Below are 20,875 nucleotides of genomic sequence, written 5' to 3' on the forward strand. Positions count from 1 at the left end.
CTGATGGAAAGTGGTTTGTGTTCCATCATCTGCAGTGGAGTAGACAGGAGACATCTACAGTCTAATATACCCCAGGGGTCTCCATAAAGAGAACCTGTCACCTATATGCCATCACATAGGAGGCTATTGGTCCCCTACATGATAGCAATACAAGTTATGGACAAAATAAATAAGGTTTTAAGCATAGAAAGAGACACATTTTTTTAATAATGCAAAAATGTTAGAGCCCCTCCTCCCCCGACACACACCTACAAAAACACGCACATTGGGGTGCCTACATAGGGACACAGTGATCCCCACACATGTTACATATCAGCGCACACGCCGGAGGGAGAGCAATGATTGGAGCACCAGTGCTCCTGTGTAACTCTATACTGATGACCTGGAGGGGCTATTAAAGCGTTCCAAGTGCACACAGTGTTACGGCTTGACATGTTGGGAATCCCATTTCCTCGGCACAACCTCATCTTTTATATTTCACCAGAAAATAGGTCATGAATTGCATTTATGTGCTCAGAAATAAACGTTACTATATTGTTCCTGAAATGTTGCCTTTCATAAACTGTTGTGCTAATATCATGTAACATAGAAAATGACAACTCCCAACATTGTATTATATCGGGTGTCTGCTATCAAAGAATACATCAGATTTGGGGTTTAGTGATCTTCAGGAATAAAATGATTTTTAAAAAGTGTAAACAAAGAACAAAAAATGTCCCCAGGACTCCATGGACCCCTTCATTCCACGCCGTCTCCAGGAACCGGGAAACCACAGAGAAGCCAAGTGTCCCCCGACTTCCTCTCCAGGCTGGGATGTCATTCTGGTTGGGCGCCACCTACAGGGGAAGAAGCAGACTGCACCGGCCTACATCTGCTCTATGCTTTGTCTGAACAGGATGGCGGCCATTTCTCCCTGAACACAGAGCGCCCTAAAGGGGGGCGGTAAACGTAGTGCAGCATTGAGCCCCGTCCAGCTGTAGTGTAGACTTTGACAGGCTGCAGGCAGCGGGGCTGGACGCTGTACCTGTGCCTACCAGGTGTATTATAATGCCAGCATTGCACCCACAGGGGCAGGACCCCCCATGTACAAGGGGACTAAGAGATACCATCAGCTTGTGTCCCATTCCACCAGTCTCCTAGAACTGGAAGAGGACATTTTTGGGGGGGTGTTGTAGATGAACCCAGACCACGGTATTGTGCGGTGAAAATATCATCCAACTTTATTCATCATATATATGTGACACTTTAACAACAGAAGAAAAGAGATAGATTGTTTACATTTCAAGGATCTATTTATACCATTTATATCATCTATGCTAAGAAACTGATTAACATGTGACACGCCCCTCATTAATACCAGCCCCGCCCACTTATGTATCCCTCTAAACATCCAAATCCCTGTAACTTCCCAGAAGACACTTTCATCTTTTATCCATAACAAGCTGATTGGGTACAAGAGAACCCCGAGCCCCTCCTGCTCATTCCCACACAAGTCCATGTCACCATCTACAAGGTGAGAGGACCTGAAGGAGAACAAGACCATGACCACCAGGACCATCGCCTGACTGAAGCCATGCTCACATTTCTTTCTAATGCTGCTTCTATGGTCTACTCAGATACAGATTTGGCAGATGTACATTCGTGTCTTCAAGGAGCTGATCAAACATGACCTGTGCTTGACCATCTTTTTTGGGGTCCAGAGGTGACATTAGGGGTCTGATAGACCTCTTGTGTTTCTTTAAAGAGGATCTGTGACCAGCAATATGTTATCACATGTGAGGCTATTAACCCCCTATATGGCAATAATAAAGTTCAGAGAAAGAAAAGTGTAAAGTAACTCACTGTAAATGAAAAAACACACAAAACACATTTTAAAGCCCCCAGTTCCCGTATACATGAGCAATTGCAAGGGTTGGGTGCGGTTATGTAGGAAAACATCAATCACACTACACATTGTACATATCTCTGCACACACCAGAGGGAGAGGAATAACTCTAGGGCCATCATTCATGGTTCACTATATAAACTGATGACTGTAAAGGCTTTTAAAGCGTCACCTATGGACAATTTCTGGTACTGAAGTTTGTCACCATTTCACAAGCACATGACATTTTTAAAGCTTGATATGTTTGGTATCTATATACTTGATGCCAACCTCATCTTTCATATTTCATCAAATTGGGTCATATATTGTGTTTGTCTGCACTGGAATTATCGTTAGTGTTTTTTTTGCTGAAAATATGCATTTCATAGACAGCTGTACTAATATTGTGTGATTAAAAACCACCACCATTTTATTCTCCAGGGTCTCTGCTTTCAGAAAATAAGAAAAAGTTTATGGGGTTTTAAATAATCTTCTGTTCTAACAATGTGAATGTAATCATGTGCATAAACAAGCAAAATCAACTGGCAGCAAAACACACAACAGCAACAATGTATACAATTATCATCAAATCTATAGTAGCAACTAATGGCCTAAGAAGCAAAGCCGCCATATTACTCAACCAAGTTCCAACTAACCCCATGCAAGAAAATGGATCCCACTTCCCCCCACCCAGGTGACTGTTGGAACTCCTTTACCTTGTGTAGATATCCCCTTCAGAGATCCTCATGATCTAATATAAATGTACAACACTCTCTGACACCACTTTGCAGGCTCCGCCTTGAGCTTCCGAGAGATAGTCAGCCACCATGCAGTTCTGTGACACCACCTTAGGTGATGGAGCCACTTCTGCTGTCAGCTCTGCTATACCATCAATGGTGTCATTGGTTATCTGATCCATGACTCCAGTACACCGGTTCATCTTACTCATCTTAGATTACTTAGATTCCCCATCCCGTCTATGAAGGGCTCACTGCATAAAACATCTCCACTCCAGAGAAAATGTTTCTTCTCACTGGAAGGCCAGGGGAGTATTGGGAGAAATTGAGGCTTTCCCTTACAGATATGGGGGAGGGGCAATATAACCTAAAGTACAGCTATGGGTGGAATTGAAGGGAAGACATTTTAGGGCGCTCCTTCCACACAAGAAGCAATGCATCTGGAAGGACTAGGAATCCATTGGACCAATGGGGATTAAACATTCTGCAATACATTGAGACACCATGAAATGTTACTGGCCTGTGATTGGCTCTCCTATTGTTAGTGAAGTGAGACTCCCCTTGTCGGTGTCATTAATGGAAAGAAACCATGTGAAATGTTTCCCCCAAATCCAAAAAGGTGACCCCCTTGGGTAGGTACCCATCCTACTATTCCTGATATGAGTTTGTAGTCCCTGCTACTACAGGAAACATGCGGGCGATCATTTACACCTTTTACAGCAGGACAGTAAATATCAGAACACAATTCAAACATCAGACCAACAGCAGGAAGTCTGCTAACTGAATGTGTAATGCAATCTGTCATTAGCATTCCCAGAGTTCCCTCTGCAACATAGTTGTATCAGCTGTTGGTCCTGTCTGTAGATCTGTTATTTTCCCGCCTCCTGTAACAGGGTGACAACTAGAGATGAGCGAAGAAATGAAAAATTCGATTCGACTGATTCGGCGAATTCGTGGACAATATTCGATTCGAGTCGAATAAATTCGCTGTGAATTTAACTTAAAAAAGGGTGTTTCTAGGCTTCAGAGAGACTTAATATTAGTGCAGAACACTGTACCTTTAATTTAAATGCCCTTGGAGTCTGCTGGGGAAGAGAAATAATACTGTCTGTCAGTATGACATGCAGATGAGTGCCGTCGATCTTAGAATCACCGCACACTTCACTCATTTGGCCAGTCACGGGGCCAAAACCAGTGTTTGGAGCCACAGTGTGGCGGTGGAGGCAGCAGCAATGGGAGGCCATACAGCAACCTATGACAAAATGGAAACCAGCAGGAGCGTGAGGAGACCTGAAAGTGGCACATGGCAGAGTGGGAGCAATGGGAGGCGGTACAGGGACCCAGGTCACACTGTGGGCCCAGCAGCAGCGTGACCAGGCGGTACGGGGGCCCATGGCCGATATGGGGCTTGGTGGCACCTATGGAAGGCCTGTAATCTGCCAGCAACCTATGACAAAATGGACAACCGCAGGAGTGTGAGGAGATTTCAAAGTGGCACATGGCAGAGTGGAAGCAATGGGAGGCCGTACAGGGACCCAGGTCACACTGTGGGACCAGCATCAGCGTGAACAGGCGGTACGGGGGCCCATGGCCGATTTGACCTCATTCATCCCATAGTCCTGCCGACTCACGAATAGCGTGGCCTCCTCAAAGGGCCTGAGCAAGCGCAGGTGTCACACATGAGCTGACAATGGCTGACATCTAAGTTACACAGGGAGTACCTTTATCTGCTTTTAACATCAGGAAATCTGTGATGGCCTTTAGCTGTTCGTAAAGGCGGTCTAACATATGTAGGGTTGAATTACACCTTGTTGCAACGTCACAGCATGAGGAGTCGGTACGGGGGCCCATGGCAGATTACATGTCTGGCAGCAGCAATGGGAGGCCCGTAATCTGCCAGCACCCTATGTCAAAAAATTTAACACACCAGCAGTGTGAAGAGACCTGAAAGTGGCACATGGCAGCAGAGTGTGGCGATGGAGACAGCAGCAATGGGAGGCCGTACAGGGACCCATGAGAGACTCTGGACTTGGCAGCAGCATGAGGAGGCGGTATATAGGGGCCCATGGCAGATTAGGGGCCTGGCAGCAGCTATGTGAGGCCCGTAATCTGCCTGCACCCTATGTCAAAAAATTAAACACACCAGCAGTGTGAAGAGACCTGAAAGTGGCACATGGCAGAGTGTGGCAATGGAGACAGCAGCAATGGGAGGCCGTACAGGGACCCATGACAGACTCTAGACTTGGCAGCAGCATGAGGAGGCGGTATATAGGGGCCCATGGCAGATTAGGGGCCTGGCAGCAGCTATGTGAGGCCCGTAATCTGCCTGCACCCTATGTCAAAAAATTTAACACACCAGCAGTGTGAAGAGACCTGAAAGTGGCACATGGCAGCAGAGTGTGGCGATGGAGACAGCAGCAATGGGAGGCCGTACAGGGACCCATGAGAGACTCTGGACTTGGCAGCAGCATGAGGAGGCGGTATATAGGGGCCCATGGCAGATTAGGGGCCTGGCAGCAGCTATGTGAGGCCCGTAATCTGCCTGCACCCTATGTCAAAAAATTTAACACACCAGCAGTGTGAAGAGACCTGAAAGTGGCACATGGCAGAGTGTGGCGATGGAGACAGCAGCAATGGGAGGCCGTACAGGGACCCATGACAGACTCTAGACTTGGCAGCAGCATGAGGAGGCGGTATATAGGGGCCCATGGCAGATTAGGGGCCTGGCAGCAGCTATGTGAGGCCCGTAATCTGCCTGCACCCTATGTCAAAAAATTAAACACACCAGCAGTGTGAAGAGACCTGAAAGTGGCACATGGCAGAGTGTGGCGATGGAGACAGCAGCAATGGGAGGCCGTACAGGGACCCATGACAGACTCTAGACTTGGCAGCAGCATGAGGAGGCGGTATATAGGGGCCCATGGCAGATTAGGGGCCTGGCAGCAGCTATGTGAGGCCCGTAATCTGCCTGCACCCTATGTCAAAAAATTTAACACACCAGCAGTGTGAAGAGACCTGAAAGTGGCACATGGCAGCAGAGTGTGGCGATGGAGACAGCAGCAATGGGAGGCCGTACAGGGACCCATGAGAGACTCTAGACTTGGCAGCAGCATGAGGAGGCGGTATATAGGGGCCCATGGCAGATTAGGGGCCTGGCAGCAGCTATGTGAGGCCCGTAATCTGCCTGCACCCTATGTCAAAAAATTTAACACACCAGCAGTGTGAAGAGACCTGAAAGTGGCACATGGCAGCAGAGTGTGGCGATGGAGACAGCAGCAATGGGAGGCCGTACAGGGACCCATGAGAGACTCTGGACTTGGCAGCAGCATGAGGAGGCGGTATATAGGGGCCCATGGCAGATTAGGGGCCTGGCAGCAGCTATGTGAGGCCCGTAATCTGCCTGCACCCTATGTCAAAAAATTTAACATACCAGCAGTGTGAAGAGACCTGAAAGTGGCACATGGCAGAGTGTGGCGATGGAGACAGCAGCAATGGGAGGCCGTACAGGGACCCATGACAGACTCTAGACTTGGCAGCAGCATGAGGAGGCGGTATATAGGGGCCCATGGCAGATTAGGGGCCTGGCAGCAGCTATGTGAGGCCCGTAATCTGCCTGCACCCTATGTCAAAAAATTAAACACACCAGCAGTGTGAAGAGACCTGAAAGTGGCACATGGCAGAGTGTGGCGATGGAGAAAGCAGCAATGGGAGGCCGTACAGGGACCCATGACAGACTCTAGACTTGGCAGCAGCATGAGGAGGCGGTATATAGGGGCCCATGGCAGATTAGGGGCCTGGCAGCAGCTATGTGAGGCCCGTAATCTGCCTGCACCCTATGTCAAAAAATTTAACACACCAGCAGTGTGAAGAGACCTGAAAGTGGCACATGGCAGCAGAGTGTGGCGATGGAGACAGCAGCAATGGGAGGCCGTACAGGGACCCATGAGAGACTCTGGACTTGGCAGCAGCATGAGGAGGCGGTATATAGGGGCCCATGGCAGATTAGGGGCCTGGCAGCAGCTATGTGAGGCCCGTAATCTGCCTGCACCCTATGTCAAAAAATTAAACACACCAGCAGTGTGAAGAGACCTGAAAGTGGCACATGGCAGAGTGTGGCGATGGAGACAGCAGCAATGGGAGGCCGTACAGGGACCCATGAGAGACTCTAGACTTGGCAGCAGCATGAGGAGGCGGTATATAGGGGCCCATGGCAGATTAGGGGCCTGGCAGCAGCTATGTGAGGCCCGTAATCTGCCTGCACCCTATGTCAAAAAATTTAACACACCAGCAGTGTGAAGAGACCTGAAAGTGGCACATGGCAGCAGAGTGTGGCGATGGAGACAGCAGCAATGGGAGGCCGTACAGGGACCCATGAGAGACTCTGGACTTGGCAGCAGCATGAGGAGGCGGTATATAGGGGCCCATGGCAGATTAGGGGCCTGGCAGCAGCTATGTGAGGCCCGTAATCTGCCTGCACCCTATGTCAAAAAATTAAACACACCAGCAGTGTGAAGAGACCTGAAAGTGGCACATGGCAGCAGAGTGTGGCGATGGAGACAGCAGCAATGGGAGGCCGTACAGGGACCCATGAGAGACTCTAGACTTGGCAGCAGCATGAGGAGGCGGTATATAGGGGCCCATGGCAGATTAGGGGCCTGGCAGCAGCTATGTGAGGCCCGTAATCTGCCTGCACCCTATGTCAAAAAATTTAACACACCAGCAGTGTGAAGAGACCTGAAAGTGGCACATGGCAGCAGAGTGTGGCGATGGAGACAGCAGCAATGGGAGGCCGTACAGGGACCCATGAGAGACTCTGGACTTGGCAGCAGCATGAGGAGGCGGTATATAGGGGCCCATGGCAGATTAGGGGCCTGGCAGCAGCTGTGTGAGGCCCGTAATCTGCCTGCACCCTATGTCAAAAAATTTAACACACCAGCAGTGTGAAGAGACCTGAAAGTGGCACATGGCAGCAGAGTGTGGCGATGGAGACAGCAGCAATGGGAGGCCATACAGGGACCCATGACAGACTCTGGACTTGGCAGCAGCATGAGGAGGCGGTATATAGGGGCCCATGGCAGATTAGGGGCCTGGCAGCAGCTATGTGAGGCCCGTAATCTGCCTGCACCCTATGTCAAAAAATGTAACACACCAGCAGTGTGTGAGGAGACCTGAAAGTGGCACATGGCAGAGTGTGGCGATGGAGACAGCAGCAATGGGAGGCCGTACAGGGACCCATGAGAGACTCTGGACCTGGCAGCAGCATGAGGAAGCGGTATATAGGGGCCTATGGCAGATTAGGGGCCTGGCAGCAGCTATAGGAGGCCCATAATCTGCCAGCACCCTATGTCAAAAAATTCTACACACCAGCAGTGTGTGAGGAGACCTGAAAGTGGCACATGGCAGAGTGTGGCGATGGAGACAGCAGCAATGGGAGGCCGTACAGGGACCCATGAGAGACTCTGGACCTGGCAGCAGCATGAGGAGGCGGTATATAGGGGCCTATGGCAGATTAGGGGCCTGGCAGCAGCTATAGGAGGCCCATAATCTGCCAGCACCCTATGTCAAAAAATTCTACACACCAGCAGTGTGAGGAGACCTGAAAGTGGCACATGGCAGCAGAGTGTGGCGATGGAGACAGCAGCAATGGGAGGCCGTACAGGGACCCATGACAGACTCTAGACTTGGCAGCAGCATGAGGAGGCGGTATATAGGGGCCCATGGCAGATTAGGGGCCTGGCAGCAGCTATGTGAGGCCCGTAATCTGCCTGCACCCTATGTCAAAAAATTCTACACACCAGCAGTGTGAGGAGACCTGAAAGTGGCACATGGCAGCAGAGTGTGGCGATGGAGACAGCAGCAATGGGAGGCCGTACAGGGACCCATGACAGACTCTAGACTTGGCAGCAGCATGAGGAGGCGGTATATAGGGGCCCATGGCAGATTAGGGGCCTGGCAGCAGCTATGTGAGGCCCGTAATCTGCCTGCACCCTATGTCAAAAAATTTAACACACCAGCAGTGTGAAGAGACCTGAAAGTGGCACATGGCAGCAGAGTGTGGCGATGGAGACAGCAGCAATGGGAGGCCATACAGGGACCCATGACAGACTCTGGACTTGGCAGCAGCATGAGGAGGCGGTATATAGGGGCCCATGGCAGATTAGGGGCCTGGCAGCAGCTATGTGAGGCCCGTAATCTGCCTGCACCCTATGTCAAAAAATTTAACACACCAGCAGTGTGAAGAGACCTGAAAGTGGCACATGGCAGCAGAGTGTGGCGATGGAGACAGCAGCAATGGGAGGCCGTACAGGGACCCATGAGAGACTCTGGACTTGGCAGCAGCATGAGGAGGCGGTATATAGGGGCCCATGGCAGATTAGGGGCCTGGCAGCAGCTATGTGAGGCCCGTAATCTGCCTGCACCCTATGTCAAAAAATTTAACACACCAGCAGTGTGAAGAGACCTGAAAGTGGCACATGGCAGCAGAGTGTGGCGATGGAGACAGCAGCAATGGGAGGCCATACAGGGACCCATGACAGACTCTGGACTTGGCAGCAGCATGAGGAGGCGGTATATAGGGGCCCATGGCAGATTAGGGGCCTGGCAGCAGCTATGTGAGGCCCATAATCTGCCAGCACCCTATGTCAAAAAATTCTACACACCAGCAGTGTGTGAGGAGACCTGAAAGTGGCACATGGCAGAGTGTGGCGATGGAGACAGCAGCAATGGGAGGCCGTACAGGGACCCATGAGAGACTCTGGACCTGGCAGCAGCATGAGGAGGCGGTATATAGGGGCCTATGGCAGATTAGGGGCCTGGCAGCAGCTATAGGAGGCCCATAATCTGCCAGCACCCTATGTCAAAAAATTCTACACACCAGCAGTGTGAGGAGACCTGAAAGTGGCACATGGCAGCAGAGTGTGGCGATGGAGACAGCAGCAATGGGAGGCCGTACAGGGACCCATGACAGACTCTAGACTTGGCAGCAGCATGAGGAGGCGGTATATAGGGGCCCATGGCAGATTAGGGGCCTGGCAGCAGCTATGTGAGGCCCGTAATCTGCCTGCACCCTATGTCAAAAAATTTAACACACCAGCAGTGTGAAGAGACCTGAAAGTGGCACATGGCAGCAGAGTGTGGCGATGGAGACAGCAGCAATGGGAGGCCATACAGGGACCCATGACAGACTCTGGACTTGGCAGCAGCATGAGGAGGCGGTATATAGGGGCCTATGGCAGATTAGGGGCCTGGCAGCAGCTATAGGAGGCCCGTAATCTGCCAGCACCCTATGTCAAAAAATTAAACACACCAGCAGTGTGAGGAGACCTGAAAGTGGCACATGTTTGAGGCATGATTCATGGCGGATTTAGTCAGTTGTGTCAGGAACTGGTGGTTTGAAATCCAGACTAATCCACGCCTGATTCATTTTCACAAACGTGAGTCTCTCCACACTTTGGGTGGACAGTCGTGTCCTCCGCGGAGTTACAATACCTCCTGCCGCACTAAACACGCGCTCCGATGCCACGCTACTGGCCGGGCATGACAGCCTTTCAAGGGCAAATTCAGCTAGTTGGGGCCAAAGGTCAAGTTTCGTTGCCCAGTAGTCAAGGGGATTGTCTACCTCGGTTGGCAGGGTGCTGTCCAAGTAGGCCCAAGCCTGTTGTTTGAGCTCCTGCTCCAGGTCCACCTGATGCTGCTGCTGCTGCTGCGGCTGGTTAGTAGTTTCCTCACTGCGCTGGTGAAGAAAGCTACTCATCATCGACTGCAGACTGAGGCAGCCGCTGCTGGTGGAGCTGCCACTGCTCCTACCACCCCACCCCTCCCCTGCTGCCATGCCAGCGGAACGCGAGCGCACAGGGCCCACAGTGTCTGAGGATGGACGTTGGCGCACAAAGGCAGAGACCAACTGACTACATAGGTGGTTTTTATAGTACGTAATTTTGGCCTCCCTCTCAGCAGGTGTGAAAAAGGCCACCATTTTGGACCGGTAGCGAGGGTCCAACAAGGTGGACAGCCAAAAGTCATCCCTCTGTCTGATGGTTATTATTCGGCTGTCGCTACGCAAGCAACCGAGCATGCTATGGGCCATTTGTGCCAAGGAATGCGAGGGACTCCCTGCCTCCATCTCCACAGCATACTGCCACGGTGCGTCTGGGTCCTCTGTCTCCTCCTCCTCCTCTACCAGATGCTCCTGCTCCTCCACTCCTGTCCGCTGAGTGGAAAAACCACCCATTTCACTCAATAATTCCTGAGCACAAATGTCCTCCTCTACCTCCTCCTCTTCTTCCTGTCCTGCCCCCACAGGGGTCATGTGGCGTTGAGATCTGTGCGCCACGTCTACCGCACCCTGACCAGCCATTGTTAACAGCATTTGTTCCAGGACGTGCAACAGAGGAATGACGTCGTTCATCCCATAGTCCTGCCGACTCACGAATAGCGTGGCCTCCTCAAAGGGCCTGAGCAAGCGGCAGGTGTCACGCATGAGCTGCCAATGGCTGACATCTAAGTTACACAGGGGAGTACCTTTATCCGCTTGTAACATCAGGAAATCGGTGATGGCCTTTCGCTGCTCGTAAAGGCGGTCTAACATGTGTAGGGTTGAATTCCACCTTGTTGCAACGTCGCAGATCAGGCGATGCTGTGGAATTCCGTTCTGCCGCTGCAGCTCAATGAGGGTGTTCTTTGCGGTGTAGGAATGGCTGAAATGCATGCACAGTTTACGTGACATTTTAAGGATGTCTTGCAGTGGGATGGTGGATTTTAGGAACCGCTTGACAACCAGATTGAACACGTGAGCCATGCATGGCGCATGGCACAACCTTCCTTGACGCAGAGCAGACACCATGTTCTTTCCGTTGTCAGTCAACATGGTTCCGATTTTTAGTTTGCGCGGAGACAGCCATCTGTCGATTTCTCTGTTCATTACACTCAGCAGTTCCTCCCCTGTGTGACTACGTTCGCCAAGGCATACCAGGTGCAGCACAGCGTGACACCGTTGCGCCCTGCACATGTGATATGCCGGTCGGGTAATGGGACTTGGCACGGGGGTGGCGGCTGAGGACACGGCGGAAAAAGAGGTGGTAGAGGCGGACATGCTTGCTGGACCAAGGACGTGCAAACGTGGAGGCAAAAGCGTCGTGACCTGTCCAAGTTGCTGGTGCGGCTGTGCCGGCACCACGTTCACCCAGTGGGCCGTAAATGACATGTACTGTCCCTGACCGTAGTTACAGCTCCACACGTCGGCGCTGCCGTGCACTTTGGCAGAGACCGACATGCTCAAAGACTGGCCCACCATCTCTTCTACATGTGAATGCAGGGCTGGCACTGCCTTTTGGGCAAAGAAATGACGGCTTGGCACTCTCCACCGCGGCGCGGCACAAGCCATCATTTCTCGGAAAGGTGCTGAGTCCACCAGTTGGAAAGGGAGGGACTGCAGCACCAGCAACTTGGACAGGAGGACGTTCAGCTTTTGCACCGTCGGGTGCGTGCTCGCAAACTGTTGTCTCTTGGATACGGATTCCAAGAAAGACTGTTGACGGAATCCGAGAAGAGGAGTAGCAGGAGAAGGAGCATCTGAACGAGCGGAAGATGCCAATGAGCGACAACTCCCCTCAGCAGAGGTGTTGGAGCCTTGACTGGCTGATAGAGGGCGATTGACGACGTCGGGTGACGGAGCAAGTAACGGAGCGGGTGATGGAGCGGGGGCTGGGGCAGGCAGAACCGCCGTATGTTTATCACGGTTTTCCCAGGCCACCGAATGGTGACGCTGCATATGCTGACGCAACGCTGTAGTCCCAACATGGGCCCCCTGGCCACGCTTGCATTTCTGGCCACATAGTCGACATACGGCTACGTTTACTTCCTCGGGCGGCTTGAGGAAAAATTGCCACACCACCGAGTAGGAAACTTTGCCCCCGCTACTCTTCACTGGCTGACTGCTACTTCCTCCGTGCGCAACGGCACCACTACTGGCCGTGGTGGTAGGCTGCAGTGGAGCTGGTGCTCTACTCCGTGGACGTTTGGCTCCACTGACACTGATGCGACCCTGCTGCTGTCTCCTGGGCAACCCACCGACTGTTTTGCTCGCTGCCAAGCTGCCACCCTCTTCTCCTGATGATGCGGAAGAAATTGCCTGATGACGACGAGGCTGCCAAGTGCGATCAACCTCCTCATCATCAAGTAGGGTCTCCGCCTCACTACTAGCCCCCTCGGCTGCGTCTGGGTCAGGAGACAGACCTGTCTCTAGACCGGCTACCGAGCCACTCTCCTCGCCAGTACTTGTTCGCTTGGCTGCTGAAAAGGCCGATGTCTCCCCCCGTTCCTGACCGCCCTCTGTTAGCTCTTCCTCACTGTACAGTGGGGCTGAGCCCACAGCATGCGATACTTCGCTTGGTGAGGGAACAGCAAAGGACAGGGGCAGGTAGAGGACACGTGATTTCAGTGGGCTTGGTCCCGGGCCATGCCAACTAACGGTTGTGTCTGACGTACCCACCGACCGTTGGCTGTAGGTGTCAGAGGTGACCTGGGAAGAGGAAGACGACCGAGCCAACCAATCAATGACGGCAGGGTTGTCGGTGGAGACACGACCGCTGGATGACACCGGGAGCACTGGCCTCTGGCTGCGAATACTGCTGCCTCGACCCCTTCCTCTGCTGCCACGTCTGCTCGCTCCTAAAACATTGCCTCCTCTGCCACTCCTCTGCATGTTGTCTGACATACTATTTAATTCAACGATTAGGTGTCCCTGAGTAACAATTCTCTGGCACTCAGTAACAATTCTGTCTGTCCCTGAGTATGAATTCTGTGGCCCTGAGTAACAATTCTGTGTCTGTGCGAGTAACAATTCTGTGTCTGTGCAAGTAACAATTTTGTGTCTGTGCGAGTAACAAATCTCTGGCACTCAGTAACAATTCTGTCTGTCCCTGAGTAACAATTCTCTGGCACTCAGTAACAATTCTGTCTGTCCCTGAGTAACAATTCTCTGGCACTCAGTAACAATTCTGTCTGTCCCTGAGTATGAATTCTGTGGCCCTGAGTAACAATTCTGTGTCTGTGCGAGTAACAATTCTGTGTCTGTGCAAGTAACAATTTTGTGTCTGTGCGAGTAACAATTCTCTGGCACTCAGTAACAATTCTGTCTGTCCCTGAGTAACAATTCTCTGGCACTCAGTAACAATTCTGTCTGTCCCTGAGTATGAATTCTGTGGCCCTGAGTAACAATTCTGTGTCTGTGCGAGTAACAATTCTGTGTCTGTGCAAGTAACAATTTTGTGTCTGTGCGAGTAACAAATCTCTGGCACTCAGTAACAATTCTGTCTGTCCCTGAGTAACAATTCTCTGGCACTCAGTAACAATTCTGTCTGTCCCTGAGTAACAATTCTCTGGCACTCAGTAACAATTCTGTCTGTCCCTGAGTATGAATTCTGTGGCCCTGAGTAACAATTCTGTGTCTGTGCGAGTAACAATTCTGTGTCTGTGCAAGTAACAATTTTGTGTCTGTGCGAGTAACAATTCTCTGGCACTCAGTAACAATTCTGTCTGTCCCTGAGTAACAATTCTCTGGCACTCAGTAACAATTCTGTCTGTCCCTGAGTAACAATTCTCTGGCACTCAGTAACAATTCTGTCTATCCCTGAGTATGAATTCTGTGGCCCTGAGTAACAATTCTGTGTCTGTGCGAGTAACAATTCTGTGTCTGTGCAAGTAACAATTTTGTGTCTGTGCGAGTAACAATTCTCTGGCACTCAGTAACAATTCTGTCTGTCCCTGAGTAACAATTCTCTGGCACTCAGTAACAATTCTGTCTGTCCCTGAGTATGAATTCTGTGGCCCTGAGTAACAATTCTGTGTCTGTGCGAGTAACAATTCTGTGTCTGTGCAAGTAACAATTTTGTGTCTGTGCGAGTAACAATTCTCTGGCACTCAGTAACAATTCTGTCTGTCCCTGAGTAACAATTCTCTGGCACTCAGTAACAATTCTGTCTGTCCCTGAGTAACAATTCTCTGGCACTCAGTAACAATTCTGTCTATCCCTGAGTATGAATTCTGTGGCCCTGAGTAACAATTCTGTGTCTGTGCGAGTAACAATTCTGTGTCTGTGCAAGTAACAATTTTGTGTCTGTGCGAGTAACAATTCTCTGGCACTCAGTAACAATTCTGTCTGTCCCTGAGTAACAATTCTCTGGCACTCAGTAACAATTCTGTCTGTCCCTGAGTAACAATTCTCTGGCACTCAGTAACAATTCTGTCTGTCCCTGAGTAACAATTCTCTGGCACTCAGTAACAATTCTGTCTGTCCCTGAGTAACAATTCTCTGGCACTCAGTAACAATTCTGTCTGTCCCTGAGTATGAATTCTGTGGCCCTGAGTAACAATTCTGTGTCTGTGCGAGTAACAATTCTGTGTCTGTGCAAGTAACAATTTTGTGTCTGTGCGAGTAACAAATCTCTGGCACTCAGTAACAATTCTGTCTGTCCCTGAGTAACAATTCTCTGGCACTCAGTAACAATTCTGTCTGTCCCTGAGTAACAATTCTCTGGCACTCAGTAACAATTCTGTCTGTCCCTGAGTATGAATTCTGTGGCCCTGAGTAACAATTCTGTGTCTGTGCGAGTAACAATTCTGTGTCTGTGCAAGTAACAATTTTGTGTCTGTGCGAGTAACAATTCTCTGGCACTCAGTAACAATTCTGTCTGTCCCTGAGTAACAATTCTCTGGCACTCAGTAACAATTCTGTCTGTCCCTGAGTAACAATTCTCTGGCACTCAGTAACAATTCTGTCTATCCCTGAGTATGAATTCTGTGGCCCTGAGTAACAATTCTGTGTCTGTGCGAGTAACAATTCTGTGTCTGTGCAAGTAACAATTTTGTGTCTGTGCGAGTAACAATTCTCTGGCACTCAGTAACAATTCTGTCTGTCCCTGAGTAACAATTCTCTGGCACTCAGTAACAATTCTGTCTGTCCCTGAGTAACAATTCTCTGGCACTCAGTAACAATTCTGTCTGTCCCTGAGTAACAATTCTCTGGCACTCAGTAACAATTCTGTCTGTCCCTGAGTAACAATTCTCTGGCACTCAGTAACAATTCTGTCTGTCCCTGAGTATGAATTCTGTGGCCCTGAGTAACAATTCTGTGTCTGTGCGAGTAACAATTCTGTGTCTGTGCAAGTAACAATTTTGTGTCTGTGCGAGTAACAATTCTCTGGCACTCAGTAACAATTCTGTCTGTCCCTGAGTAACAATTCTCTGGCACTCAGTAACAATTCTGTCTGTCCCTGAGTAACAATTCTCTGGCACTCAGTAACAATTCTGTCTGTCCCTGAGTATGAATTCTGTGGCCCTGAGTAACAATTCTGTGTCTGTGCGAGTAACAATTCTGTGTCTGTGCAAGTAACAATTTTGTGTCTGTGCGAGTAACAATTCTCTGGCACTCAGTAACAATTCTGTCTGTCCCTGAGTAACAATTCTCTGGCACTCAGTAACAATTCTGTCTGTCCCTGAGTAACAATTCTCTGGCACTCAGTAACAATTCTGTCTATCCCTGAGTATGAATTCTGTGGCCCTGAGTAACAATTCTGTGTCTGTGCGAGTAACAATTCTGTGTCTGTGCAAGTAACAATTTTGTGTCTGTGCGAGTAACAATTCTCTGGCACTCAGTAACAATTCTGTCTGTCCCTGAGTAACAATTCTCTGGCACTCAGTAACAATTCTGTCTGTCCCTGAGTAACAATTCTCTGGCACTCAGTAACAATTCTGTCTGTCCCTGAGTAACAATTCTCTGGCACTCAGTAACAATTCTGTCTGTCCCTGAGTAACAATTCTCTGGCACTCAGTAACAATTCTGTCTGTCCCTGAGTAACAATTCTGTCTGTCCCTGAGAATGAATTCTGTGGCCCTAAGAATTCTCTGGCACTCAGTAACAATTCTGTCTGTCCCTGAGTAACAATTCTCTGGCACTCAGTAACAATTCTGTCTGTCCCTGAGTAAAAATTCTGTGGCCCTAATAACGTTTCTGTGGCCCTAAGTAACAATTCTCTGGCACTGAGTAACAATTCTGTCTGTCCCTGAGTATGAATTCTGTGGCCCTAACTAGCGTTTCTTTGTCCCTAAATAACGATTCTGTGGCCCTCATTAACAAGTCTGTGTCCCTGAGTAATGGTTCTCTGTCCCTAAGTAACTTCTCTCTGTCCCCAATTCTCGTTTCTGTGGCCCTAACTCTGTCCCTGTCCCTAGTACAGAGCGGTCTGCCTCTGTTCAATGACTGCAGGCAAATGAAGATTTCCAAAATGGCCGCTATATATACCTCGACCATTACACAGTGCTGGCTGGCTGGCTGCTGATTGGCTGATGCGATCACATGTCGTTGAGGAATGCATTATGGGGCAGCGCGCCTTGTCTGCGCGCCTTCCCCGACATCCCCGCTCCGTCGCCGCACATGTCAGCCGCCATTTTCGGAAAAATTTCGATTCGCGCGTCCGAATTAGGCTGTTTTTCGGATTCGGCACGAATCGAAATTTTTCCGATATTCGACTCGAATTCCACTTCGGATGCTTCGATTCGCTCATCTCTAGTTGTCACCTATGAGATGATATCCTACAACCTCACAAACACCCCCTTTCCTCTCTATGATCACAATCTCATCACCTTCACAGTCTCCTCATCTTCAAACACCTATCCCTCCAATCAGCAATTACCCGTAGAAACCATCACAACTTGAACCCTTCTCCTTTCCACTCTGCAACTGACCGCCTCTATGACAGAATCTCTCCCCTGCCCTGACCTGGACACTGCTGTCTACAACAGTTCACTTTCATCCGCATTAGACTCACTTGCTCCTCTAACATGAAGCATCAGGCCCCGACCATTACAACCTTGGCAGACTGACCACACCGGACATCTTAAATGACATAGTCGTGTGCTGGAGCGAATGTGGCATAAACCAAATCTCACCAAGCATTCACCCGATATAAATATGCTTTCTTAACATACAATTCCTCCCTCCATGCTGCCAGACAAGCCTACTTTGTCACTCTCATCAATAGCTTGTCATCCAGTCCTCGTTGTCTCTTCTCTACTTCTAACTCTCAGCTTTCTCCACCTCCACCCAGTACCTCACTCACTGCTCACGAGATTGCAAATCATTTCAAAAACAAGATTGATGCAATTCATAGGAGAATCTCCACTGCACAGACATCCATCCCACTTAGCATACCTTATACTAAACCTCCCTCAACACTTTCCTCTTTTGACCTTGCTACTACTGAAGAGCTCATTAAGGTTCTCTCAGAAGCCCGTCTCACTACCTGCCCCCTATCCCCTCTCGACTCCTCCGGTCACCCCCCTCTTCCCTCATCTGCTCCCTCACCCACATCTCCAATCTCTCCCTCTCTACCGGCGTATTCCCCTCCCCTCTAAAGCATGCGTACATCACTCCCATACTCAAAAAGTCCTCCCTGGACCCCACCAACCTGAACAACTTAAGAACCACCTCCCTGCTCTCGTTTACTTTTAAACTCTTAGAACGCTTAGTCTACAATTGCCTGAGCTCCTCCCACCTCACCAACAACAACCTTCTTGACCCTTTACAGTCTGCCTTTCGCTCACTACACTCCACTGACACTGCCCTACTAAAACTCACTAATGATCTACTAACTGCTAAAACCAATGGCCACTACTCCGTACTCATCCCAACCAATGGCCACTACTCCGTACTCATCCCAACCAATGGCCACTACTCCGTACTCATCCCAGCCAATGATCACTACTCCGTACTCATCCCAGCCAATGATCACTACTCCGTACTCATCCCAGCCAATGATCACTACTCTGTACTCATCCCAGCATATGATCACTACTCTGTACTCATCCCAGCCAATGATCACTACACTGTACTCATCCCAATCTATGGCCACTACTCCATACTCATCCCAACCAATGGCCACTACTCTGTACTCATCCCAACCAATGGCCACTACTCCATACTCATCCTAACCAATGGCCACTACTCCATACTCTTACTATTTGACCTCTCTGCAGCTTTTGATATGGTTGACCAACCCCTTCTCCTCAAAAAACTCCACTCAGTTGGCCTCCAAGACTCTGAACAAGCACTGCAATAGGTAGGAGAACCAGGAGAGAGCAGAGTTAACTATAACTCTGCATCTCCTCTTCACTCCCTCTTTCCATAGGGGTTCCTCAAGGTTCCGATCTTGGACCCCTACTCTTCTACATCTACACCTCCTTCCCCTACTGCCATGGTTTTAAGTACCATCTCTATGCTGATGACACACAAATCTATCTTTCTACTCCTCACCTCGCCCCTTCAGTCTCCTCTCTCATTACTAACCTACTAAGCGACATATCGGAATGGATGTCACTCCACTTCCTCCAACTCAATCTTAACAAATCTGAGCTCTTAGTATTCCCCCCAGCCTGTGCCCCCTCCTTGACTTCTCCATCAAGACCAATAACACAACCATCAGTCCTTCCCCCCATCAAAAAATGTCAAAAGATAAAATATTCAAATCCCTTCTAGTTGTGTATTGATGGACATAAGCACTAAACTCAGTTTATCCAATCATTACATTCCAGTTTGCTCAGATTTTAGTTTGTTTCTTTTAAAGTAACATTTTAACTTGTCCCTTCTTCTCTAGCTTGTGGGATGACATTGGGGATGTGAAACAAACCTGTGACACCTGAAACTTCTTTAATATTCCTTTTCTTCCAGAATTTAATCAATGCAGAAATTTATGAAACCTCCGATGATAGATTAGACCGACATTAACTGTAAAACTTGGTCACATTGAGAGCATTAAAATGGCTTCTCTCCAGTGTGCCTCCTCTGGTGTTTCATAAGATCTGACTTATATGTAAAAGCTTTGCCACATTCAGAACACTGATATGGCTTCTCTCCAGTGTGAATCCTCTGGTGTGGGATAATATGTGATTTATCTGTAAAAGCTTTATCACATTCAGAACACTGATATAGCTTCTCTCCAGTGTGAACCCTCTGGTGTCTGATAAGATTTGACTTCTGAGTAAAAGCTTTATCACATTCAGAACACTGATATGGCTTCTCTCCAGTGTGTATCTTCTGGTGTGTGATAAGATTTGACTTCACAGTAAAAGCTTTATCACATTCAGAACACTGATATGGCTTCTCTCCAGTGTGAATCATCTGGTGTGGGATAAGATCTGACATCACAGTAAAAGCTTTATCACATTCAGAACACTGATATGGCTTCTCTCCAGTGTGAATCCTCTGGTGTTTGATAAGATGTGACTTCAATGTAAAAGCTTTATCACATTCAGAACACTGATATGACTTCTCTCCAGTGTGAATCCTCTGATGTCTGAAAAAATTTGATTTCTTTATAAAAGCTTTATCACATTCAGGACACTGATATGGCTTCTCTCCAGTGTGAATCTTCTGGTGTCTGATAAGATGTGACTTCTGTGTAAAAGCTTTATCACAATCAGAACACTGATATGACCTCTCTCCAGTGTGAATCCTCTGATGTCTGATAAGATCTGACTTCCGTGTAAAAGCTTTATCACATTCAGAACACCGATATGACTTCTCTCCCTTGTGAACCTTCTGGTGTGTGATATATTTTCTCTCCATTGTAAAATCTCCAAATAAGAAGTAGTTTGAAATGACTCCTCTTATTTATACTTAGTTGGACTTTATTGTAAAGCCATTGTCACTTCCAGAACACTGAAATTACTTTTCTCCTGCTGAATCAATGTGGAAGAGGATCCAAACCATGACTTTTACAACACAGATATGACTTGTGTCCCGTGTGAATCCTCCAGTGAACTGCAATAAAGACTTTCAGTCAATTAAGACACCCATATGTCTTGTTTTCCATGTGACTCAGCCGTATTTATGAAGATCAACATGACCGAAAACGTGGCTCATCAATCCACCTGTACAAAAAAAAAAAAAAGAATTTTATATAAAGCTAATGGCCACTATTCAGTGCTCCTACTCCTTGACCTCTCTGTGGCCTTCGACACAGTTGACCACCCCCTCCTCCTCAAAATACTACACTCCCTCGGCCTCAGAGATTCTGCTCTCTCCTGGCTCTTATCCTACCTGTCACAACGCTCTTTCAGTGTTACCTATAATGCTACCACCTCCCCCTCACTCCCCCTCTCTGTTGGGGTCCCTCAAGGCTCTGTCCTCGAGCCCCTTCTCTTCTCCATCTACACCTCCTCCCTTGGCCAACTCATACACTCTCACGGCTTCAACTACCACATCTATGCCGACGACACA

At 49.0% G+C, this 20,875-nt stretch overlaps 1 pseudogene; it reads right to left on the reverse strand.

Annotated features, from left to right (window-relative positions):
• LOC149470550 (uncharacterized) overlaps positions 1 to 20,476 on the reverse strand; it is a 263,673-nt pseudogene extending 243,197 nt beyond the window's left edge.
• Between the last annotated feature and the right edge of the window lie 399 nt (positions 20,477 to 20,875).

The sequence above is a fragment of the Staurois parvus genome, unplaced genomic scaffold (assembly GCF_062004578.1).
Source record: "Staurois parvus isolate SC_StPar_1 unplaced genomic scaffold, SC_StPar_1.0 ptg000039l, whole genome shotgun sequence".
In the NCBI taxonomy this organism is placed as follows: domain Eukaryota; kingdom Metazoa; phylum Chordata; class Amphibia; order Anura; family Ranidae; genus Staurois; species Staurois parvus.